The sequence below is a fragment of the Sorex fumeus genome, unplaced genomic scaffold, assembly GCF_029834395.1.
Source record: "Sorex fumeus unplaced genomic scaffold, SorFum_2.1 ptg000081l, whole genome shotgun sequence".
NCBI lineage: Eukaryota > Metazoa > Chordata > Mammalia > Eulipotyphla > Soricidae > Sorex > Sorex fumeus.
The window spans coordinates 16,320,671-16,343,751 of record NW_026606138.1 but is presented as its reverse complement, the minus strand read 5'-3'; the positions used below and the strand labels follow the sequence as shown (position 1 = coordinate 16,343,751).

General features: G+C 50.2%; 1 protein-coding gene and 1 pseudogene across 1 annotated transcript in view; one reads left to right on the top strand and one right to left on the bottom strand.

The window, feature by feature from the left end:
* LOC130038897 (protein phosphatase 1 regulatory subunit 7-like) overlaps positions 1–12,295 on the bottom strand; it is a 38,144-nt pseudogene extending 25,849 nt beyond the window's left edge.
* The window catches only part of CGNL1 (cingulin like 1), a 133,828-nt gene continuing 122,537 nt past the window's right edge, over positions 11,791–23,081 (top strand). The window contains exon 1 of the mRNA XM_056130697.1: positions 11,791–11,823. The gene's annotated coding sequence lies outside the window, so the exon portion shown is untranslated. The remainder of the gene's footprint in view (positions 11,824–23,081) is intronic.

Below are 23,081 nucleotides of genomic sequence, written 5' to 3'. Positions count from 1 at the left end.
TAAAATAAATAAAGTAAACAACAGATCATGGAACAGAATCAAGAGCCCAAGAATAAATGTATGCATATAGGGGGTATGGTGCCACCAGCAGGTCAATCTGTACCTGTGAGGCGAGTGCATCAGCAGCCTGATGGCACAGTCAGACTTTCAGATACCCCAAAATTGCTGCTGTGCCTTTGGCCAGACCCCAAAAACTTGGGGCAAAGTTTACCAAGAAAGTAAACAGCCAAAAGTTAGGTATGTGGGAGACACACCCACAAACCACCTCTGGTTCAGCTATATAATTGGAGGCATAGCCTCTCTGGTTCCTGATCGAACTGCTTAACGGCCATGATCCCAGAGACTCAGAAAGGAATCTCAGAATCCAAAGCCTTTTGGCAGAAATGCGTCCTGTTCCTGTAGTAGGTTACTGGTGCTGGGTCACTCCAGGTGGGAATAGATTTCGTGCCTTGGCCTGTTCCCTCTGGCGGCCAGTGACCGCCATTCTCCAGAGGCCACTGGACAGTCAGGTTTGGACCTGTAGTGACGAGACACACGGGGCCTCACCAGATGGGGGTGGAACCGGCCCTTTTCTCCACATCCCAACAAGACCCCGAGTCGCTGCCTACAAACGGCCTCTCTGGCTCCTGATCAAGCTGATTAATGGCCATGATCCCAGAGACTCAGAAATAAATCTGAAAACCCAGCGGCTTTTGTCAGAAATGCATCTGGACCAAACACAAGGTGGCCGCTGCCTCAGAGCTTATTGGAAAGCCAGGTATGAGCCAGCGGTGATGGGGCAACTGCAGTCTCATGGGAAGGGGGGAGGCGGTACCGGCTCGTCCTTCACGCCCTACCGAGGTCACGAGTTGCCCCCCACAAATGGCTCTCCGTCACGGCCATGGCTCCGGAGGCAAAAGAACTTAATCCAGAGCCCAGCAGCTTGCGGCAGAAAAGTGAATGGACCATGCGTTAAACTATGGCACCATGCCTCCCCGGGAGGGAAAGGGTGTTACTCCCTTCTGCCTTTATCCCCCCTGGCAGCAAGGTGGCTGCCGCCTCAGAGCTTATTGGAAAGCCAGGTATGAGTTGGCAGTGACGGGGCAACTGCAGTCTCATGGGAAGGGGGACGGTACCGGCTCATCCTTCACGCCCTAACGAGGTCACAAATTGTCCCCCATGAGTGGCTCTCCGGCACAGCCAGATGCACAGAAACCAATCTTATAATTATCTGGCTCTTTGCAGAAATCCAAAATCACAGCCACGTGACATTATATGATTCTCATAACCAGCTATAGAAAACAAAGTATTTCACAATGCCTTTTCAGCAATTCTGCTTGTTGCAGGGGGGGCGGAATTCTAAACAATAATGGTGCATCTTTTGTCAAAATAATGAATGTAATCAATGTAAAGAAGAGTTAAGTAAAAATCATCTGCCTCACAGGCATTGAGAAGGGTGGGAGGGGGTTATATCAGGGTTCTTGGTGGTGAAAAATGAGTACTGGTGAAGGAAAAGGTATTTGATCATTGTATGACCAAGACAAACCTGAAAGCTTAGTAACTTTTCCTACAGTGATTCAATAAATAAATATAGAAAAAATAAATAAATAAATCATGACAAAAAAAGCAAGGTGGAATTCAAGCCCAATTCAATCAGCTAATCAGTGGCTGAATAAATAGCAGTACTCCTACATTTAAAAAAAAATAAATAAATGTATGCATATACAATCAATTGATGATAGCCAAGATTATCCAATGGCAATTTATTTTTATTTTATTTTATGCTGGCAGCAAAAAATGAGAGGTTTGAGTTTTTGTTCATTCAACCACCTCAACCTGGCAGGTTGAGTGACTTTCATAATGAAGAAAATGCGTATCCTGAAATAAATATGACTGCAAGGGCTGACTTTGCAGACATGTGCTATGCTACACTCCAGCGCACTCAGACCTCAGGTCAGGTGGCCTTGAATGCCAGCCCTGGCGTTTACCAGCTGAGAAATCCTGAGCAAGTGATCTCCTCTCTGAGTTCCACTTTCCTCATGTACCAGGGCCACAGCAGAGTTGTGTGGGCCACCATGAGGAGGGGAGGACACGCGGCAGGTGAGGCTGACACCCGCACCTCCCCGCCTCTTCTCTCTGGTTCTCGTGCACCACAACGCACCTTTGGATGAGGCAGAAGAGAGCAGAGTTCATGGGAAATGGTTGGGGTATGCAGCAGTGGGCATCCTTCCAAAAAGGAACCCACATTCATGTCATAGTGGATCTCATTTCCCAACAAGCTGTGGGCATCTTGGGACTTTCTAAAGCATTGGTACCATGTCTCAGTACCACTCTAGTGTTGCCCCATCTTATTATAGCTCACTTGGAAAAGAAGACAGTTTGAAGTCTGTGGGTGATTTTGAGAGATGCATGAAGTGAGTTTTTTTTGATGGTTGTAGGATTTTGCTGGAACTCTGGACTTCTGAATACAAGGGAGGGGAGTGAGACTGGGAGAAAGTAAGGCCAGTTAGAGCTTCAACAAGAGGCTAAATAGCTAAAGCGATTTTATGAATTTCTTTTCCTAGATAAACTAATTCACTTGTAGTATTTTATAAAGGAAGAGCCAAACTCAAATTTCTACTGGCTACCGGGTATTTTGACTAACCCACAAAGCTTTTAATGTGCACTGATGATCAGAATTTATACTTCCCCTGGTCAAACTCTTTTTGATTTTTAAATAAAATGATTATTATTTTGGGTGTCTCAAGCACTGCGGGGAGTCTAGTGATACTTGTTAAGTCACTCTGGAGGGGTAAGTCCAGTGCTGCTTGGGCCAGAAGTGCTGGGGTTATCAGCACTTGCCTGGCGGAGCTGGGGGACTCAAAATGGGGGCCTCTGTCTGCCCGCCACATGCAAAGCCTGCTGGTCTCCTCTCCAGCTCCCAGAAAACTCACTGTTAGCTCATCAGTAGAAATCATCTCCTTTCTTCCTTTTATCAAACATGTGCACATGCAATCAAAGTCACAGAATCACCCTCCCCATCCTCCCCCCACCACCATGGTCACACGGACCCAGAGCTCTTTCATTCTTTTCTTTTAAAATTGTTTTAAATCAGGGATTGCACAAGTGGCAGAGCACATGTCTAGGGTGTGCAAAGCCCTGAATTTGTTTGATCCCCAGCACCCGAGGACCCCTGAACACCCAGGGATCCCCTGAACACCCCCAAATGTCCCCCTTATACATGTGAATAAACACTTATTTTTCTTTTTGTAGATTTTATTCGAGGTCACATGCTTTACAAAAATGTTAATGGCAGGATTTCGTGTGTTAGGCATTCTAGCACCACATCCCCCACTCTATCCAGTGTCCACTTCCTCCCTTCCCCTCCCACTCATGCCTCCCCACATCCCCTCTGACTCCCCATTATCTCCCAGGGGAAGCTTCTTACCAAAGGCCAGTTTTTAGTTTCTGTTGCCTTTGGGCATTTGCTCTCTCTCTTTGTATCCCACGTGTGAGAGAGCCTGGAGAGGAAGTAATCATCCATGTCAAGAGAGAGGTTCGGCAGGGTGATACCATTTCACCGAAACTCTTCCGTGCCACCCTCGAGAACATCATGCGATGACTAGAATGGGAAGGAATGAGAGTGAAGATAGACGGTCGGCAACTACACCTCGTCTGCTTTGCTGATAACATCATTCTAATAAAACCAAACATTAGCCAAGCGGCATAAATGCTGGCCGACTTCAACCGTGAGTATGGAAAGGTCGGATTACAGCTGAATCTCACGAAGACAATGTTTATGAGAAACAGCCTCGTTTCTGACGTTCCATTTGCTCTCAATGGAACGAACATCTCCGAATGCAACAGTTATGTGTACGTAGGTCGAGAAGTCAACATGATGAATGACCTGACACCTGAACTGCGCAGGAGGAAGAGAGCGGCTTGGAATGCCTTCAAGAGCATCGAAGAAATAGCTAAAAGGACAATGAACCTCCGGCTCCAGGCACATCTCTTCTATTCCACTGTTCTTCCTGCATTAACATGTACCTCAGAGACCTGTGCCCTACAAAAACAGGATGAGAACGCTATTTGGGTCTCTCAAAGAGGAATCGAAAGAGCTATGCTTGGAGTATCACACTTCACTCAAGTGAGAGAAAGAATCTGGAGTTCAGACCTCTGTCAACGATCAAGAATCAGGGATGCTGTCTTGTTTGCCAAGGCGTTGAAAATCAGATGGTCTGGACAAGTAATGAAATTTAGAGACGACCTCTGGACTAGAGCCATTACTGACTGGATTCCACAGGCTGTCAAAAGATCGCGTGGCCGCCTACCTATGTTTTGACTTCTCCGTCAAGACCCTGAACAATCGGTTTGAGGTTCTTTGTGTTCCTAGAATAAGCAGATGCCATTGGGCTACACTAGCACGCGACAGGGATGAATGGAGACGTTACTGGTGCCCGCTCAAGCAAATCAAAGAATAACAGGATGTCAAGTTATCAAGTGATCAAGTGCAAAAGAGATTCTGTGTCTGTCCCTCTCCTTCTGGTTATTTCCTTCACTCACCTGCCACTCTCCAGATCCATCCACATAGCAGCAAACTGCATGATTTCACCTTTAATTTTTTTATAGCAGAGTAGTGATTGCATTGTGTATCTGTAATATAATTTCTTTACCCCGTCATTTGTTCCTAGGCACTTAGGTTGTTTCCAGGTTTTGACTGTTGTGATAACATTTATTTTTGTGTGTGATAAAACAGGGATCATTTCCAGTGGCATTCAGGAGATCGTATATGGTACGCTAGGATCCAACCCTGATTGGTCACATGCAAGGCAAACACCTTCCATGCTGTGCCATTTCATCGGGCCTGTAAAGTTTATCTGTAAGTGTCTAGTTCAGTGGCAGTTGTTGGAGTACACGGAGCTTAGGTTTATCAGGTTGCACCCATCACAGTGCTCCCGAGTCACTCCCATTACTTTGTCTGTAACCTCTTCTATGCTCTTTTCCCCAACCAATTTGTAAGGTCTCATCCTGCCTAGACACTGAAGCTGTACTGTAAGTTAATATTGTCTTTCTCCTCTCCTTATGTCTTTTGAGCAGTTTACTTTAATGCAATGTCCTTTTGTATGGATACAGGAAGACAACTAATTAATATTATGCTTTATAACTTAGGATTTGATTGGCTTTGAATATTATTCACTCCTGGGCATCTACCTTCTCAACTTAAGCCTCAGTTGCCCTCACTTCCTAGCACCCCAAGGGCAGGGTCCCAACGTGGGACTGGATGGAACCAGGGCAAGCCGGTAAGTTATGTGCTACCCTGGCATTGCGATGGACCAGGCCAAGGTGCCACGATTCTTAACTATAAGTTAACAGGTTGATCATAGGCAAATGATGTCATGATCCAAAAGTAACGACGAGACTAGGGCCCTGCTGCTAGGAATAGGAAAGATATCTGGCCTGAGCACTGCAGTCTGAGATCAAGATGGCCCTAGGAGAGCAATTCTATAAGCTCAAAGTATTTCTTACTGTGTCCATACGAAATGATTAATATTATGTATGCTTATGTTGGTTGGACAAGGAGAGGAGAAAAACGTCCTAGAAGCAGTTTTCCTTTGTGTCCTGACTAGCTTGGATGAGACTGAACTTTCTCCCCTTCAAACTGCCTTCAGTAAATGATTTCAGTGTATTGAGGTAGTTTCTCTTATCCACAGGAACCTAGCTGGCCTTAGGTACAGATCCCAGGTGCTAAGCCAGGCCTGGTCTTTGGGATGTAGATGCCTGGCTCCAGGCTGGCTGATTTTGGAGATGTAGATTCCAAGCTCTAGCAGACTGGTCTTTGTTGTGCTAATCTAAGCGCTTGTAGTTTGTAAAAAGGTGAAGCCAGGATTACTGGCCTGCGGATGTAAAGAAACAATGTATGTTTTGCCTCAGTGTTCTTTCTGTAGCTCCTTTTGATGACATCACTATATTGCGCCCTTTAGAGGTACTATGATCTATATAAGGGAGATTTCAGGGCTCTCTAGGGGGACACGTGCATCAGAGAACCTGGGAAGATGGGGCTGAGGACAGAAGCTGAGAGAACAAAGGTGCGCACGTGCTTGAGGATTCCTGAGGCCTCCATGACATACATCTCTTCCATGTAATAAACGGCTGCTAAGACCAACCAGCTTGGCCTCGTTTCCTTCCTTCGCCTGACCATCGCCATCGACCTCCCTGGAGTGGGGAAGCGGCCTGACCGCCGGCCTTTTTATTTTTTGTGTGTTTACACAGCAGTAGTACACACATTCACATCACCACCATCTGGCTCCAGAGATCTGTCATCCAAATGTTTTCAAAGTAATCAGTTTTGTTACACCTTTTATCAGCGAACAAGATCAATGTAGGAGAGGGGACTTTTCAACTGCTTCTCTCCAGAGTTTGAGGAATTATTTAACTCCTCTGCCAAAAATTCTGCCCCCCCCCTTTTTTTTTTTTGCCACACTTGACTGTGCTCAGGGCTTACTCCTGGCTCTGCACTCAGGGATCACTGATGGCGGTACTCTGGGTACCATATTGGATGCAAGGTAAGCACCCTATACTTGTTCTTTCTCTGACCTTTTTATTATAACTTTTTATTATAACTTTCAAATTTGCAAAAGACAGTACTGTTGCTTGACTACATATATCACGGTCACGGTCCTCTCGTTCATCGATTTGCTCCAGCGGGCCCAGTAACGGCTCCATTTGTGAGACTTGTTACTGTGTTTGGCATATCGAATACATCACGGGGAGCTTGCCAGGCTTTGCTGTGCGGGTGAGATACTCTCGGTAGCTTGCTGGGTTCTCCAAGAGGGGCGGAAGAATTGAACACGACTCAGCCAGGCTGGCTGTGCACAAGGCAAATGTCCTATCACTGTGCTATGACTCCAGGCCAAATATATATATATATATATATATATATATATATATATATAAAGGTAAAGGTAAAGGCCCTCCCATTGATCTTCGATTTGCTCGAGCGGGCCCAGTAACGTCTCCATTGGAGACTTTGTTGTTACTGTGTCTGGCATATCGAATACTCTCGGTAGCTTGCCGGGCTCTCCGAGAGGGGCGGAGGAATCGAACTCAGGTCGGCCATGTTGGCTGCGTGCAAGGCAAATGCCTTACAGCGGTGGGGCATTTGCCTTGCACGCAGCCATATATATATATATGAAATACTTGGTCCTCCTCAGAGCTCATTGAAACGACATCCTTCCTGGCCTCCTGCTTTTGATCAAGTACAGAATTAACACAGATGGAGTGGGATCCTGAGGGTTTTTCTCGCAGGAAAATGTTTTGGCCAAATCCAGTTCACCCCAAATGCTCTTTTATACGTTCCTTAGCATCATCCTTCTTAGCTGTCAGCATAAAGCCAAATACACGGAGGTCCCTTCCTTGCCCTGTCTTTTCACCATTGCTAGAAGCCTGCACCTTCCACCTTCGGGAAGCCCCAGCTGTGGGGTGTCTGCATGTGAGTGCTGATTGCAAAAACCCGTTTCTGGTCTGCAGTATGAGCCTCAAGGTACTGGGATAGAAGTGAAGCTGTGTTTGTGAGACTCAGTCTCTTCTTCTTCAGTGTTTCCTGAAAACTGTAGAAGCCTGTGAAACTCCACCAGCCCGTCTCATTAGTGCCTGCAAAACTCCAACCTGCTCGGAGATGAGGAACCTTCTGGACGTGCAAAGGTGGGAACAGACACCTGGAATCCAGAGTCGTGTGCCAACAGTCCCTCCTGCTGAAACACGAGGGAAGCAGTTGTCTGCAGAGACGGAAGGTGCCAGGCTCAGGGAGAATGGGGAGTATGGACACCACCCGTTCCCGCCCCCCCCCCCCGCCCCGTCAACCCTACTTTCCCTACAGTGTCTCCCCCTTCTTTTTCCTCCCTGCTCCTGACCACACCTGGCTGTGCTCAGGGCTCAATCCTGGGATTCTGGTTACCACATATAGTGGAGGGGATGAAATTCGGGTGGACTTCCCTGCCCACTGTACTATCTCTTTGGCCCCAGACAAATTTCTTTCTTTCTTTCTTTCTTTCTTTCTATTAATTAATTAATTAATTAATTTTTGCTTTTTGGTCTCACTCGGCAATGCTCAGAGGTTACTCCTGGCTCTGCACTCAGGAATTGCTCCTGGTGACGCTCAGGGATGCAACTTGGGTCAGTGATACGCATGGCAAATGTCCTACTCACTGTACTATTGCTTTGACCCTCCCCTTCATATTAGTTTCTTTGGTTTTGGGCGTCACTCTTCATGATGCTCAGAGGTTATTCCTCTCCAGACGCTCAGAAATGGCTCCTGGGGTATCAGGGACGGTAGTAGGGGTCTCGTGTACAAAGCACATTCTCCAGCCTCCTGAGTTCTTCCAGCTCAAGACAGAGTTTCTCTACTTGGCCCGGGAACAGTCTAAACATGCGATTAGTCTCCGGGAGAGAACCCCTTTGCTGCCCTACCTCAGAGACAGGCCACATTGGTGAAGGTGTGACTGGTCACTGGTGGCAAGGAGTGCAGTGGTGCCCGTTGGCAGAAGTTGCTAGAAGTCTAACCTCCAAAGAGAGCTATTTAAAGGAGAGGGGTCTTGCAAAATTGACCTAAATGTAAGTGAGCCGGAGGAGTGGGTGGAGAGGAGGGATAGAGCCTACCCAGCGAGCCTGCATCAGGCACACACTGACCCTGTGTCTCACCTGACCTGTCCTGCAACCTCAAGAGGGGGATTTGGCCCAGAAGCAAGAGTGGGGAGTGGGCTCTTATGTATTTTTTTCTGCCCTGACTCACTCTTCCTGCTCCATCATCCCTGCTTGGAGAGGCCCCTCCAAGTTCTTCCTCAGCCTTCATTCAGAGACACCCACGGGTCTGGAGCGATAGCACAGCGGGTAGGGCGTTTGCCTTGCATAGGGCCGACCTGGGTTCGATTCCCAGCATCCCATATGGTCCCCCGAGCACCGCCAGGAGTAATTCCTGAGTGCAGAGCCAGGAGTAACCCCTGTGCACCGCCGGGTGTGATCCAAAAAGCAAACAAACAAACAAACAAACAAAAAACCAAACAAACAAACAAACAAAAAAACAGAGACAACCAAACTCAGACTCCAATCCCAAGACCTAGGCTAGAGAGATAGTACAGGGCCATGCTCCGCCCCCCTCCCCCCCCCCCCCAGCCTGGCCAGAAGTGACCAATCTCTGAGCACAGAGCCAGAAAAAAGTACTGAGCACTGCTGCGTGTGGCTCAAAACAACGAGGGCGGGGGGCGAGGGGAATGCAATCCCAAGATTTCTTCAGGTGTTCTCTGCACCCCCACTTCCCTCGAGAGCCCATCCTCTTGATGAAACCAAGCAACCAGACCGTTCCTGCTTCCTTCCCTCCCGCATGTACCGTGTCCAGGGTCCTCCTACCCATCTCAGCACTTGCACTCACTTCACACCCCCAGGTTCCTTCCATGTGTACCTTCCCTCCCAAGGCACCACACCCCCCGCCCCCCCCCCCCCCCCCCCCCCCCCCCCCGTGGGCTCACCTGCCTCCTGTTTACACCCAGGACTACCCTGGAGACCTCTACCTGTGTCTTCTGAGTAGACAGAAGTTAGAGGAGAAAAATTCCTCTCTTGGCAAGTGGTGGCAAGTGACACCACATCCAGACTTCCTACATGCTCAGTAATAATTGCAAGAACAAGACTTACTTGGGGTTAAAATAAAGGGAGGAGGAACTTCAGAACTGAGAAGTTTCCCTGGGGATGTTTAGGGTATGTGGAGTTGAAGGAGCTTAAGCTGTCTGCCCAAACCTTTTTTAATTTCCCTGCTAAACTTTCTCCTCTCCTTGATCTGAATTGCCCTCATCTTTGTGTGTGTGTGTGTGGGGGAAGGGTGGAGGCATATCCAGAGGTGTTGAGAGCTTACTCCTGCCTCAGGGATCACTCCTGGTGAGGCTCAGGGTGCCAGGAATCGAAGCCAGGTCACCCATGTACAGCATGGAATCGACCTATTCCCCATACTGTTGCTTGGGACCTTTGATTTTATTTTTGGGTTACACCCAAAGGTGCTCAGGCTAAGCCTGTTTGGAGAGGGGGGCGGTTATGAGGTGCTGGGGATCCAACCTGGGGCTCCCACAGGCAAGCATGTGGCCTAGCCCCTGAATAATCTCTACTCCTACAGTTACCTTTTCAAAAATATCAGAGGGCTGTGGCTGGGGATCACAGGGGCTCACCCAAACTGCTCTACCACTTTAGTTTCCCATTTTTATTTTAGGGCAACACACTCCTGGGTCTAAGTTCAGGGATCACTCGTGGTGGCTCTGAGGGGACCATATGGGATGCCAGGGATCAAACTGGGACGCTCCATGTGCATGGCAGGTGCCTATGTGAGACCCAGTGGTGTTCAAGGCTTACTCTTGGCTGTGTATTCAGGGTTTTTTGTTTGTTTGTTTTTTGCTTTTTGGGTCACATCCGGCCATGCACAGGGGTTACTACTCCTGGTTCTGTACTCAGGAGTTACTCCTGGCGGTGCTCAGGGGACCACATGGGATGCTAGGAATCGAACCCGGGTCAGCCGTATGCAAGGCAAACGCCCTACCCCCTGTGCTATCTCTCCAGCCCCATGTATTCAGTGGTTACTTCTGACCAGCTTGGGGGCCGTACAAGGAGCCAGGGTCACAGGGTCAGTCCCATGTTGATTGCATACATGGCAAGTACCTTATCTGCCTGCTCTCCAGCCACCCTGCCCTCCCCCAGTTAATTCTAAAAGAATTTTATTTGAGCAGAAACGATAGCTCAAGAGTTGAAAGCCTTGAGTGCTGGAGGTGGGTGTGAAAGCCTGCACAGTCCCCTGCGCACCACGAGGAACAGCGTGAGGTGTGAGGAGCCCCAAGCCCCACTGGCATGCACGGCCTTTTGGCCCCTTTTATGAATTTACCCATTTTGGAGAGCATGCCTGGAGGTGCTCCGGCTACTCTGTGTTCAGTGCTCGTCACTCCTGGCAGTGCTGGGGGGCTGTGACCAGGAGACCACTCCGGCAAGCACAGCACCCTGCCAGACCCGACAGCTGTTGCTTCTGTCCCTCACAGTGCTTTGGAGACTATTATCCTGGGTTATTGAACTGTCAATTGTTTGCTTCGTTCCCTATGTCAGCAAACATTCGCTGACCTGGCACAGACTGTGTGGCATTTGTTTCCTCAGGCCATCTCCGCAACCTGTGGGGCAGGTTTCCTGCCCTCTGTCACTGTCACTGACTTCTCAGGCAGGGATGGGGCACCCCGAGGTCTGCATTCCGGCACTCCCCGCCTCACCCCCACCCATGTTCCCCCACAGGTCCCTTATGGAGTCTCAGAGAAAGTGGCATCTGGATGTAGTAGGTGCTCAGTAAATATTTGTCAATTTGATTGAGCGAGGAAAAAGTCAAATGTGCTAGTGTGTGTGTGAGTGTGTGAGTGTGTATGTGTGAGTGTGTGTGTGAGTGTGTGTTGTGTGTGTGTGTGTTGTGTGTGTGTGTGAGTGTGTGTGTGTGTGTGTTATCCTCCAGGAAGAGTAAGAAGAACTGTGGGTTCGGGAACCCGGGAGGGCGCAGGGGGTCGGGGTGCGGGAGATCTGCGATGGCCCAGCGGAGCAGGGGGTGTGGGGCCCTTGGGCAAGGGCAGCGAGAGGACTAGACCCGAAGGAGGCGCCAGACCAGCGCAGAGGTGCACGCCAAGGGGCGGGCGGGGGCGGGGCCCGGGTTGAGGAGAGGCGGGGCTTCTAGTCTCCCCGCCCACCGCGGCATCGCCCCGCCCTCCTCGGGCGTGGCTGAGGGTGGCCCCGCCCCCGGCGGCGCGGCCCCGGGCACTCGGCCGGGCTCTGCGGGCGGCGGCGGGCGCGGGCCGCGCGGCAGCGGTGAGTGACCTGGAGCGATCGGGTGGGCCCAGGTACCTCCGGGCGGCGCGGCGGGGCTGGGGCCCGCACCCCCCGCGGTGCGGGCTCAGCCTCCCCTGGCGGCCGGGTCCCGGGGCTGGAAGGTGGGGGCCCCGTCTGGCGGGACCCCTGCGGGAGCCCACCAGGCTGGGACGAAGGGAGGAGGAGACTCGGCAGCCCCAGCCTCGGCGGGCACCTGAGTGACGCTGCGGGGCCCGGGCTTGCCGGGGCGGGGGGCGTGCCGCGGCGACCCGGCCCCCCGCGCGGGCACGGAGCTGTCGCGCCGGAGCTCGGCCCGCGCCCGGGCACGTCGCGCGCCGCGTGTCCCGCCCGAGGAGGCGCCCCGCGCGCCCGTGTTCTGGCCCCGCGCGGCCGTGTCCCGCCCGAGGAGGCGCCCCGGGACGCGGGGCGCGCGCGGGTCCGCCGGCTCCGGCGCTCCGGCCGGGACGCGCATCCCGAGTCGCCCGCGGAACCGCGGAACCCCCGGCCGCGCCCGTCCCCGGAGCTCCCGGTGCCGGGTTCGGGTCTCGGCCCGGACGATGGGCTCGCCGAAAGCCGGGTGGCTCGAGGGCGGCCACGTGGAGGGGCTCTGCTGCCGCCGGGCTGGATGCGCCCGGTGCGTCCGCTCACCCTACGCCGGCCGCCCCGCGCGCGGAGGGTGCGGAGGTCCCTTTGTCTCTGCGGCTGTGTTGACAGTAAATATTGCCGGGCCGCCTCCTGCCAAGGAGGTGGGTGGGTAGGAATTCAAGCAAGGGTCAAGGTTATACCGTTGGGTTGACCTCTCCAGGAAAAAAAATCCAGGGGTAGCTTGGGCTTGTCTCATTTGAGAAGGATTTCAGATGAAAGGAGAAATACTTCCGGAATCGAACGAAGCCCACCGGCTCTTGAGAACCCCTGGTCCCGGACAGATTGATTCTTTTGCATGCATGTGAGGGAATTTTCCTTGGAGAGAGCCAGCAAGATCACAAAAGGGCTGTAGTTGCTGCTGTGTTGATGTGTATGCATTCCTAGGGTAAATGAATTCTCGGTGAGTGATTGAGCCCAGGGGATGTAATACACTCCATTTGTCTAAATTTGGTTTGGGGGCTACACCCAATGGCTCTGTGCTCAGGGCTTACCTCTGGCTCTGAGCTCAGGGATCACTGTTAGTCATACTTGCGGGACCATATGGAGTACCAGATTTGAATCTGGGTTGTGGCTTACTAGGTGCAAAGCTAGGCAGGCACTTTTATGTTTGTACTACTTTTCTGGCCCTACATGCAGTTTATTTCTGGTTGATAAAATAACACCTGAATTGGGGAATAGAGCCTTACAGTGACCTGGCGTAGTTGAGGTGCGTTCTCAAGTCCCTTGTCAAAAGGAAAGTGGGACCAAGGGAAAATGGTATTCACTGGCTGAAAGTTATACCAATACTCGGTTATGCAGTATTTGCACTTGGACTGTAATAGTTTATCTGGGGTTGGGGAGGCAGCTCAAAGGACAAGAGTACGTGCTGTGTATGTGGGAATCCCTGGCTCCGGCACTGGCCCGGTAGGACCCCTCACACATCACGGGGTGAGATCCCAAAATTATCCCTGACTCCTGCCAAATAAAAAGATACATTCTGGCTAAAGAAAAAGTGTATGCATGTCAATGTATTGAAATTTAATTTAAAAAAATGTATTGAAACCATCCTCATTTTGGGTAGCAGCTCCAACAGCCTAGCAATGGGAAGAGGGAATGAGGAACAGTGAGAAGCGGTGAGGGGCTTTGTTTAGGGAAGGAGTGTAGTGTACAGACTTTATTAGAGTGCACTTTGATTTCTGATCTAGTGGTTTCTCCTTAAAGTGGGGACAGTAATTTTTTGGGCCTACGGAGCAAGGGAATAAAAAAATAGAAAGGTTTTCATAACTTTTCCCTCAGATTCCCTGGACTTTTTCCCTCAGAATACAGCTGGGAGGCTAGGGAGGTGGCGCCTGGTTTGCATGCTGAAGTGCTGGGCTCAGGTCCTGGACCCATAGAACACACAAGCCAGCACACAGCCCCCAGTGGACTCTGTGCTCTCCCTTTCCTTCCCCCTTTGATCACGGTGCTGAAGGTTGATGACATGGCTGAGAAGTTGGCATTAGAAGAGCAAAACAAAGTTCAAGGGGAAATTAAAAATTGGGTAATTTTCCCTAAATGACCAAGCTCTTTTATTTAATCTCATGATGTTGCAGTTATCAAGCACTGTAGCACTGTCCTCCCGTTGTTCATCGATTTGCTCAAGCGGGCACCAGTAATGGTCTCACAACGAACACAGTAACAAAAGATTTTTGTTACTGTGTGTGGCATATTGTGGGTAGCTTGTCAGGCTTTGCCGTGCAGGCGAGTTGCTCGCAGTTATCAAGAACCAAGTTATAATATGGAGAACCCTGAAAAATGGATAAGCATGGGGTTTGAGGGGAATAGCTCCTGGGCAGAGGGGCTCTTACTGCAGGGGAGGCTGTTGAGTTTCTAAGCAAGCAGTCCAGTTCTAACCCACCCACCCCCTCATCATGCATTGCCCTTGGTTCTGAAACCACTGTCACTGGGATAGAGTGCACCTCCTTACCTTAAATGTATGCCATGTTTTTGATGTTTCCTCCCTAGGGCTGGGGAGGGAGGCCCTGCAGTGGCTTTGCATATGTAAGGCCCTGGGTCTGATACCTGGTGCCACCAATCCCTGGCACTGAGGACAAAAGAAAATGTGTTTGTTGCTTCCTTTCTTGAGGCTGGGGGAGTGCAGGCAGGCTCAGACTTCTTTGGAGCACAGAGTCCACTGGGGGCTGTGTGCTGGCTCAGACCGGATTGCTTGGGTCTGAATCTAGGGTTGTAACCAGTGGCGAGACTTTCCTTCTTTCTTTTCATGTCGTCACTTTCTCTCGGGTTTCCTTGCAGAGTCTGACCACACTGCTACATTGGACTACTCACTGGACCACACACTGCTTCTCCCTATAGAAGGTGGTTCCAGGTAGCTGATCCCTAGGGCTAGTCACCCCAGGTAGAAAGAACAGTTAGCAGTTGTTTGGTAACCTTCCAAGGGCCAGTAGCATGCCCTACACCTGTCCTCTGCTTCTGACAAGCAGGTGACTGGCTTCATTTTGTAGATGAGGAAACTGAGGCCCAGAGAGACACAGGCTTTATTGGAGACTCAGCACATGAACTAAATGGCTATGTGGAGGTGTGAGCGCTTGGGCCTGCCTGAGGGCTCACAGAGCTTCGTCTTTCCACAGACCTGATCAGGAAGTTACTTTATCATGGAGAAAAGGCAGATGTTGGTTTTCAGCAATGCACACTTGAGGCTTACCTAATGTTACAGTTAAGTGTGAATTATCACTGTACATTCATTCATTCTTGTTCTGACATCAGTGTCCTTTGATGTGGAATGATGGGCTGTATCCCTTTGCTAGGCAATGTGTGAGATTAGATGGAAAGTTGCTCAGGGTTTACCATTCTAAAGGGGGATTTCATAAACTTTTCTGAAACTTTTTGGAGATGATCAGATTTAGGTTTTGGAAAGACTTCAAAAGTTTTTATTGAGGTTCTGTAATTTACAATACTGGGTTTTTTATTTTATTTTTGAATCACCATGAGATACAGTTACAAAGTTCTTCATGATTGGGTTTCAGTTATACAGTGTTCCAACACCCATCCCTCCACCAGTGTACATTTCCCAGCACCAGTATATACCAAACTCCTTGATCCAGTCATCATCATACTTGGCTATTTGGATTCTTTCCATAGCTTGACTATTGTACTAACTACTTCAGTGAACATAGGTGAGCATTATTTCTTTCAAATGAATATTTCTATGCTTTGGGGGTAGGTGTCAAGAAGCAGTATTGCTGGGTCACTTGGGAGCCCTTAGATTACTTTTTGAAGACATCTCCATACTGCTTTCCGTGGACCCTGAACCAGATGACATTCCCAGACTGAAAGAAGGCCTAATAGCTTCTCCATATAGCTTAGGGAGATGTTACTTCCACACCTTTTCAAATTCCACATGCTTCTGAATTTCTGTACCTAATTGGTTGTTGGCCAAGAGATTAAAAACAAAATGTTGAACATTCTGGAGCAAATGAAGCTGTATACGTTCAATTCCTATTTGTGCCATAGCTGTGACACTATAAAAACCTTGACTGCCTCGTAATTACCTCCAGCACTTAAAATTACAGGTAGTAGAGTTCCAAGGCTGTATGGAGCTATAATTAGTAAAGGTGAGTTTAAAGCAGAGTTAGTAAATTCATGTTTATTACTGTGTCAGGGTCTCTAGCTTAGAATTTTATTTTGGTTTGGGGGCCACACCCTGTAGTGCTCAGGGATCACTCCTGCCTCTGTGCTCAGGGATCACTCCTGCAGAGGCCGAGCGGACTCTAGGCAGTGCCAACCCAGGTCAGCTCCATGTAAGGTCAGTGCCCTCCCTGCTGTGCTGTTTCTCTGTTTGCCCAAGCTCAGGATTTTAAACCGAGCAGCACTAGCTGCAGGAAATATTGGTCCAGGACCTGATGGAATGAGTGTATGGGGCTGGGATACTGGGGATGACTCCCAGGGCTTGGTGATAGGAATGTTTCTGTCAGTCTGGCCGGTGGCTCTGTTTAGTTATTATTTGTTTGGTTGTGGAGTTCACACTGGGCAGTGCTCAGGGTTCATTCCTGTCTCTATTCAGAGATCACTGAGCTTGGGAGACCAGATGGGTGCTGGGGATTAAATCTGGGTTGGCATATGCATGGCAAGTGGGCGCCCCGCCCCCCCCCACCTCTGGTCTCTTTTTCAATAGAGAGCTGAGTGTTGGGGATTAAATCTGGGTTGGCATATGCATGGCAAGTGGGCGCCCCGCCCCTCCTCGACCTCTGGTCTCTTTCAATAGAGAGCTGAGTGTTTTTCCTAGTTGCCCGATCAGGGAAATTTCTCATTATATACTCATTATAGAGTATATAATCGTTCAGACTGTGGTCTGTAAAACTACTGTGTTAGTGATCCTTCACTGCTTACCTCTTTGCTAGAGAGTTGAGAAAGTTGAAAACATTTTCTAGTTGTTGACTTTAACAATTCTCTGGATTTTTGCCTCTGAGTGCCTTTGGCCTTCTAGCCTTGTATTTTACTGTATCAGAAACAAACCTTCTTTTTTCCCTTGCAAATCTCTGGTCCACAGGAAGAAGACGCCTGGCTGTGGCCATTAATTTTTCCCAAGGGCCCTGGACATCAACGTTGTTGGTCCCATTTTCTGGGTTTGTCACCTGGCCAAAGAGCTAAGGGCGATTTTGGGGATTCTAGCTTAGCTTGAATCTCTCTGGCTTTATCACTCATGAAAAGGAAATGTTCATTTTTCAAAGCTGTGCAAGGTTTTCATACTGTCCTGTAAATTAATCTGCATGCAGTTCAACTGTAGATTTTTTTTTTTTTAAAGAATTGATTTGCCACCATATTTTTTGTTTATGGTTTTGTCTGTTTGGGGGTCACACCTAGTAGTGCTCAGGGGTTACTCCTGGCTCTGTACTCAGGAATCACTCCTAGAGGTGTTTGTGGGACCATATGGGATGCTGGGAATTGAACCTGGGTTGACCACATGCAAGACAAATGCTCTACCTTCCTCTGCCATTGCCCCAGCTGCTGGCTTATGGTTTTGTTTTTTCGTTCACATTCAGCTGTTATCAGGGCTTACTCCTGCCACTGTGCTCAGGGATCACTTTGGGTGGGTTCAGGGCACCCTGTGTGATGCTGGCGTTAAGCCCAGTTTGGTTGTGTGCAGGAGCCTTCCTTACTGTATATACTGTCTCTCTGGCCAATTCTGTACCCTTTTTTTTTTTTTTTTTGCCCAGAGATTTCCCCCCCTCCCCCACCGCAACCTCTTTTTCCTAAACAATGATTTATTCAGATTAATGCAGCAATAACCTAAGAGCTGATTAGCTTCTCCTGGAGGCCTTAATCAAATATCAAAAACCTGTAAAGTTTCCTGAAAGGGGTGATTTCAGTGAAAACTTGAGGAAAAGAAGAAGAGTGACTGATGGAGAAAGAATGGAGGGAGAGATAAGAGAAAGAATACTTTGCAAGGGCGGGGTTGGGGGTGTTGTTGGGCAAACCTAAAGTTTATTTTACTTGTGAGTTTCAGGCACCTTTTTTTAAAAATTTTTATTAGTGAAACACCATGAGGTACAGTTGTAGACTTACAAATTTTTGTGCTTGGATTTCAGTTATGCAATGATCGAGTACCCATCCCTCCACCAGTGCCCATTCCCTACCACCAATGATCCCAGTATCCCTCCCACCCTCCATCCACCCCATCCCACCCTGCCTCTGTGGCAGGGCATTCCTTTTTGTTCTCTCTCTCTCTCTCTCTCTCTCTCTCTCTCTCTCTCTCCTTTTGGGTGCTTTGGTTTGCAAAAGAGGCATTGAGTGGCAGTCATGTCCTGTCTATAGTCTACTTCCAGCATGCATCTCTCATCCTGGGAGGATCCTCCCAACACCCTTTATTTGGTGCTCCCTTCTCTATCTGAGCTGCCTTTTCCCCTAGCATGTGCAGCTGGCCTCCAAGCCATGGAGTAAACCTCCTGGTACTTATCTCGGGTATTCTTGGGTGTTAGTCTCCTATTTTGTTACTTTATATTCCCCAGATGAATGCAATCTTTCTATGTCTGTCTTCTCTTTCAGACTCATTTCGCTTAGTATGATACTTTCCATGTAGTACCACTTGTATGTAAATTTCATGACTTCATCTTTTCTAACAGCTACATAGTACTCCTTTGTGTAGATGTACCAAAGTTTCTTTAACCATCATCTGTTCTCGGGCACTCAGGTTTTTTTCCAGATTCTGGCTAAACAGTGCAGCAATGAACATAGAAGTGCAGATGTCATTTCGACTATACTTTTTTGCCTCTCTGGGATATATTCCCAGGAGTGGTATTGCTGGGTCAAATGGCAGACCAAATTCTAATTTTTTGAGAATAGTCCATGCTGTTTTCCAAAAGGGCTGAACCAGTCGGCATTCCCACCAGTAGTGACGGAGGGTCCCTTTCTCATCAGGCACCTTTTTTCCAGATGTAGCTGGACCGAACCCGGGCCATCTATGTGCAAGGCAAGTGCTTTGCCCGCTGTACTATGTCTCTGGTCCTGGAGGGCGTTCTTGATAAAAGCATATTTTAAAAATACTTTCGCTGCTCAGTGCCCTTTTTTTGTTCTTGCCCGGAGCAATTATGAGGCAAAGGACAGGCTTGGTAGAGTGGTTTTGTGTGTGTGCGTGCACGTGTGGCCTTGTGGGGGTGGCGGGGAGGGTGCTCACTGCCCTCCACAGCACAGCCTCCCCTCATGGGACTCACCTGGCTCCAAGGTGCCACCCGCCAAGAGGGACGGCCCGGGTGAGGCAGACCCTGGGACAGTCGTGCCTGGAGAAAGTGACCAAGCCCTGAGCAGGATGGAGGGGTTGGAGCCCGGAGGCCCTTTCTTGGTGGCCCTTACCCTACAGGCACCCTGTAGGGCTCTTCTCACCTCATACTCCTGAGCCTCTTTGGTTCTGGCTAAGCCCCTATTGACATGTAAACGGCAACTGATATTTACATGTAAACAACTCAGCCTGAGGGGGGTTGGGGAGCCGGTGTGCTCTTCCCTGGAGCCAGTCCCGTCTCTCAGGCTGTTCCTCTCCAAAGAAGTTCCAGCCTAGTGGCCTCCTGAGGTGCCTCAGAGCCTCGTGCAGGTGCGCACGCCCCGCACAAGCTCTGGTCGCTGGGCCTGCACCTTGGGAGTGTCTGGGACCCCTGTGGGTGACTTGCAGAAAGCCGTCACTCAGAGTGCCCCAGGCTGAAGCCCAGGTGCAGGGCAGCTCCCGAGTCACCTGACCCCTGGGTCTTTTACTTACCCCTTATTAACAGGCCTTATTAACGCCTGTCCTTTGGGGGACTCTGGGCAAGCTGGCCCCCTACCTCCCTGCTGAGCACAGTTGTGAGTGGAGGGGACTGGACTTTGGAAAGTCAGTGTGCAGGGGCCTGGCCTGTGGCTCGGCGGCACTGTGCCTGCCCCGGCTCGCAGTGGGGCCTGGGTTCGATCCCTGCCATGACTGGAAATACGCCAGCTAGAGACACACGGGGTAGACGCAGGCAGCTCGGCTGGGCAAATCAGCTACTGTGACATGTTTTGTCCCTGCATCTAGCCCAGGACCTCGGTGCAGTGGGGACTGCTTGTGGGATAAAGCACTTGCCTTGCATGTGGCTGACCCCAGTTCGATCCCTGGCATCAATAAGGGTGATCCCTGAGCACAGAGGTAGGAGTGAGCCCTGAGCACTGCTGGGTGTGGCCAAATCTCTCTTCCCCAGGTTTATTCATGGTACAAAACATGCAGCGCACAGCTGGCCTTTGGACCGGTTGGAAGTGTTCAGGGTGTGTGTGGCTGTCTTCGTGGTCTGATTTGGGACTTCTCCGTCACCCCCATGGAGACCCTGAGCCGCAGAACAGGCATCTTCTTTCTGTCCTCACCTCCCTCCTGCCTGTCCCGTGGAGCTTGGGCCTGGAGGCTGCTGACGAGTGTCCAGGCCAGCCCTGGGCTGCCTGCAGCAGCCTCCAGCCCTTTGCTCAGAGCCTGCTGATGAGCACTGGGGGCTTCTGCACCAGCCCCTGCTCAAGCTTCACAACCTCCGTTTTCGTTTGTTTTGGCCCTTCCTGGCCCCGCTGTCTTCTTTTCATTTTTCCCCCTCCAGGGATCCTAATGACCCTTGAAGTGACTCTGGAATGAAGTTTCAGTGCCAGGCTCCGGTGAGGGAGTTGGTCTCTGGAGGTGCATTTTTTCCTGTGAGGCATTAGCTGTGGGGTGGGCAGTTGGGGGTGGGGTGAGGGTTGCAGAGAGGGACTGAGGTTGTTGGGGCGGGGGGAGGGGTCGGTTCCCGGACACAGTGTGGCAGGTTTTAAAAACTAGTGTCTGGAAAGCACTCACCAGGCCCCTTTTACTCCCGGGTTTAAAGCTTTCCACAAGGAGAAGTGGCCCTCAATTAAGGCGTTTAATAAAGACCTCCCTCTGCTTTAAAGCTCTCTGGGGAAGTGTTTACACTCCTGCCTCCAGTGGCTTGGAAATAGGAGCTGAGGAGTGAAGGCCCTAACCCCGGGCCCTAATAACACCCTTCCCTGGAGACTTGCTCGATTTGTCTCTTGCCTTAGACCCAGACTGTCTTGACTAGATCACTGCTCCCCTCCGCCTCCAGGCCAGTCCTGCAAGCCAGGTAGGACCAGTGAGGAGGTCTGCATCTGCCCTCCCAACACCGCGCGCGTATGTGTGTGCATGTGCGTGTGCGTGTGCGTGTGCGTGTGCGTGTGTGTGTGTGTGTGTGTGTGTGTGTCCAATGCTGACCCTGGGAACAGGGTGAAGGTCTCAGCAAGGTGAGATTAAGACAGTTGGAGCCGCTTGGTGCTTTGGGGCTTTTGAGTGAGGGCTGAGCTTTCAGCGGTAATTGGAGGAGGTGGGGGGTGGGCCCCAATCCTGAGCATGTTCTCCCCTGGCTTCGAACACTGAAGACCCAAGGAGGCCCCACCAAAAGGAAATAGGGGTTGGTGCTTTGGGGCCATCTGTAGGCTTGGGCATAAAGTGTGCCAGGGAAAAGCTGTGTTATGAAATCATGGTCCATCTAGAATGTCCTTTTCCTGGGCATTTTTGCAAGGGGGAGTGGAGGGGTTTGGCATGGAGCAAAAGCAAGACCCAGGCTGGGATTTTCCAAGGGGGCTGCAGGCCTCTGTTCTGGTGCAGGCAGTGCCTGAGTCTGGCTCGATCCAGTATAAACTGTTTAGAAGAGCGTGTGCCGGCCAGCGTGTGAGTGTAGGAGAGGGGAGTGGGGGAATGGTGTGTGTATGTCTGAGAGTGTGTTTGTGAGAGTGTTGTGTTGTGAGGGTATGTGTGAGTATTGTATGTGTGAGTATATCTGTGTGTGTGAGGGCATGTGTGTGAATGTGTGTGGTGTGAGAGCGAGAGTGTCTGTATGATTCTTATTCTGACACTTCACCTTGTTTTGTGACATGATCAGCTGTGCTCTGGGCTCGCTCCTAGTAGGCTTGGACATGGGTGAGGGATCGAACCTGGTATAGCCGCTTTCACGGCAAGCTCCTTACCTACTGTATTGTCTCTGGCCTGTAACACTTCACTTTGGTGAAGCATAGAATTGTGCCTTAGAATCATAGGATTGTGTCTTGATTTTCAGCTTGCTTTGTCCGCATACCTGGCAGATTTGTATACTCCACGGAGGATGAGATCTCTGAATCCCGATGACAACTGCAGATGGAGAAGTTATGCTTCTCGAATCCATCCAAGTTCTCTGAGGGAGAAAGTAAATTGAGAGGAGCTTATGTCTCAGTACCTAACATTGCTATTGTGTTTGTTTCCCTCTTGCTCACCCGTGTGTGGGGTCTTACAGGGGTAGAGCCAGCTTAGACTGCAGATTCTTGCTTGACGCAGTTCCCTGTTCAGGCCTGTACAGGACCCAGTTCCCTGTAGCAGTTGGAGCAGTCCCCAGGTGCAGAAGCCGAGTTTGATGTCATTGCCAAGGTTGTACCTGGTGTCGGCCATGTCATTAGCAATGAAAGACATTAGGAACTTTTAGTTTTTTGGTTTGGGGGCCATACCTAGTGGTATTCAGGGCTCACGGCAGGCTGTATGCTCAGGGATCACTGCAGTGGGGCCGGGGGACCATGTGCAGTGCTGGGGATTGAATCAGGGTTGGCTGCATGCAAGGCAAGTGCCTGTGCTGGGGATTGAATCAGGGTTGGCTGCATGCAAGGCAAGTGCCTTACCTGCTGTGCTGTCTGTCTCATTGGCCGAGATGTTAGGGGGGAGGAGATGCCCAGTTCAACCTTGGCCCCAGAGTATAGGGAGGAGAAAGAAAGAAAGAGTGGAGGAGAGGGGGAGAAGAGACAGATGAGAAGCAGTGGGGGTATGTCAGGGGAGTCAGATACAGAGATGGTGTTAAGGGATGATGGAGCCAAACACCCAAGCCGCAGAGTCAACACTAAATTCTCAAGAGACCCAAACTTTAGCAACAGAACTTAGAAAGGTGCCTGTCAAGAGGGCAGGCTGGAGGGGGGTGGGGGGTATGGGAGGGACCTGGGGATCTGGTGGGGGAAGTTGACACTGGCTATGGGATCTGTGCTGCATGCCTGAAACTCAGCTATGAATAACCTTGTAAATCATGGTGCTTTAAAGAAAAAACAAATGCTCTGCAGGTGATCTTGATGGGGAGAGAAATCTGAGTGCCCTGGCTGTAAGTGCTCACTTC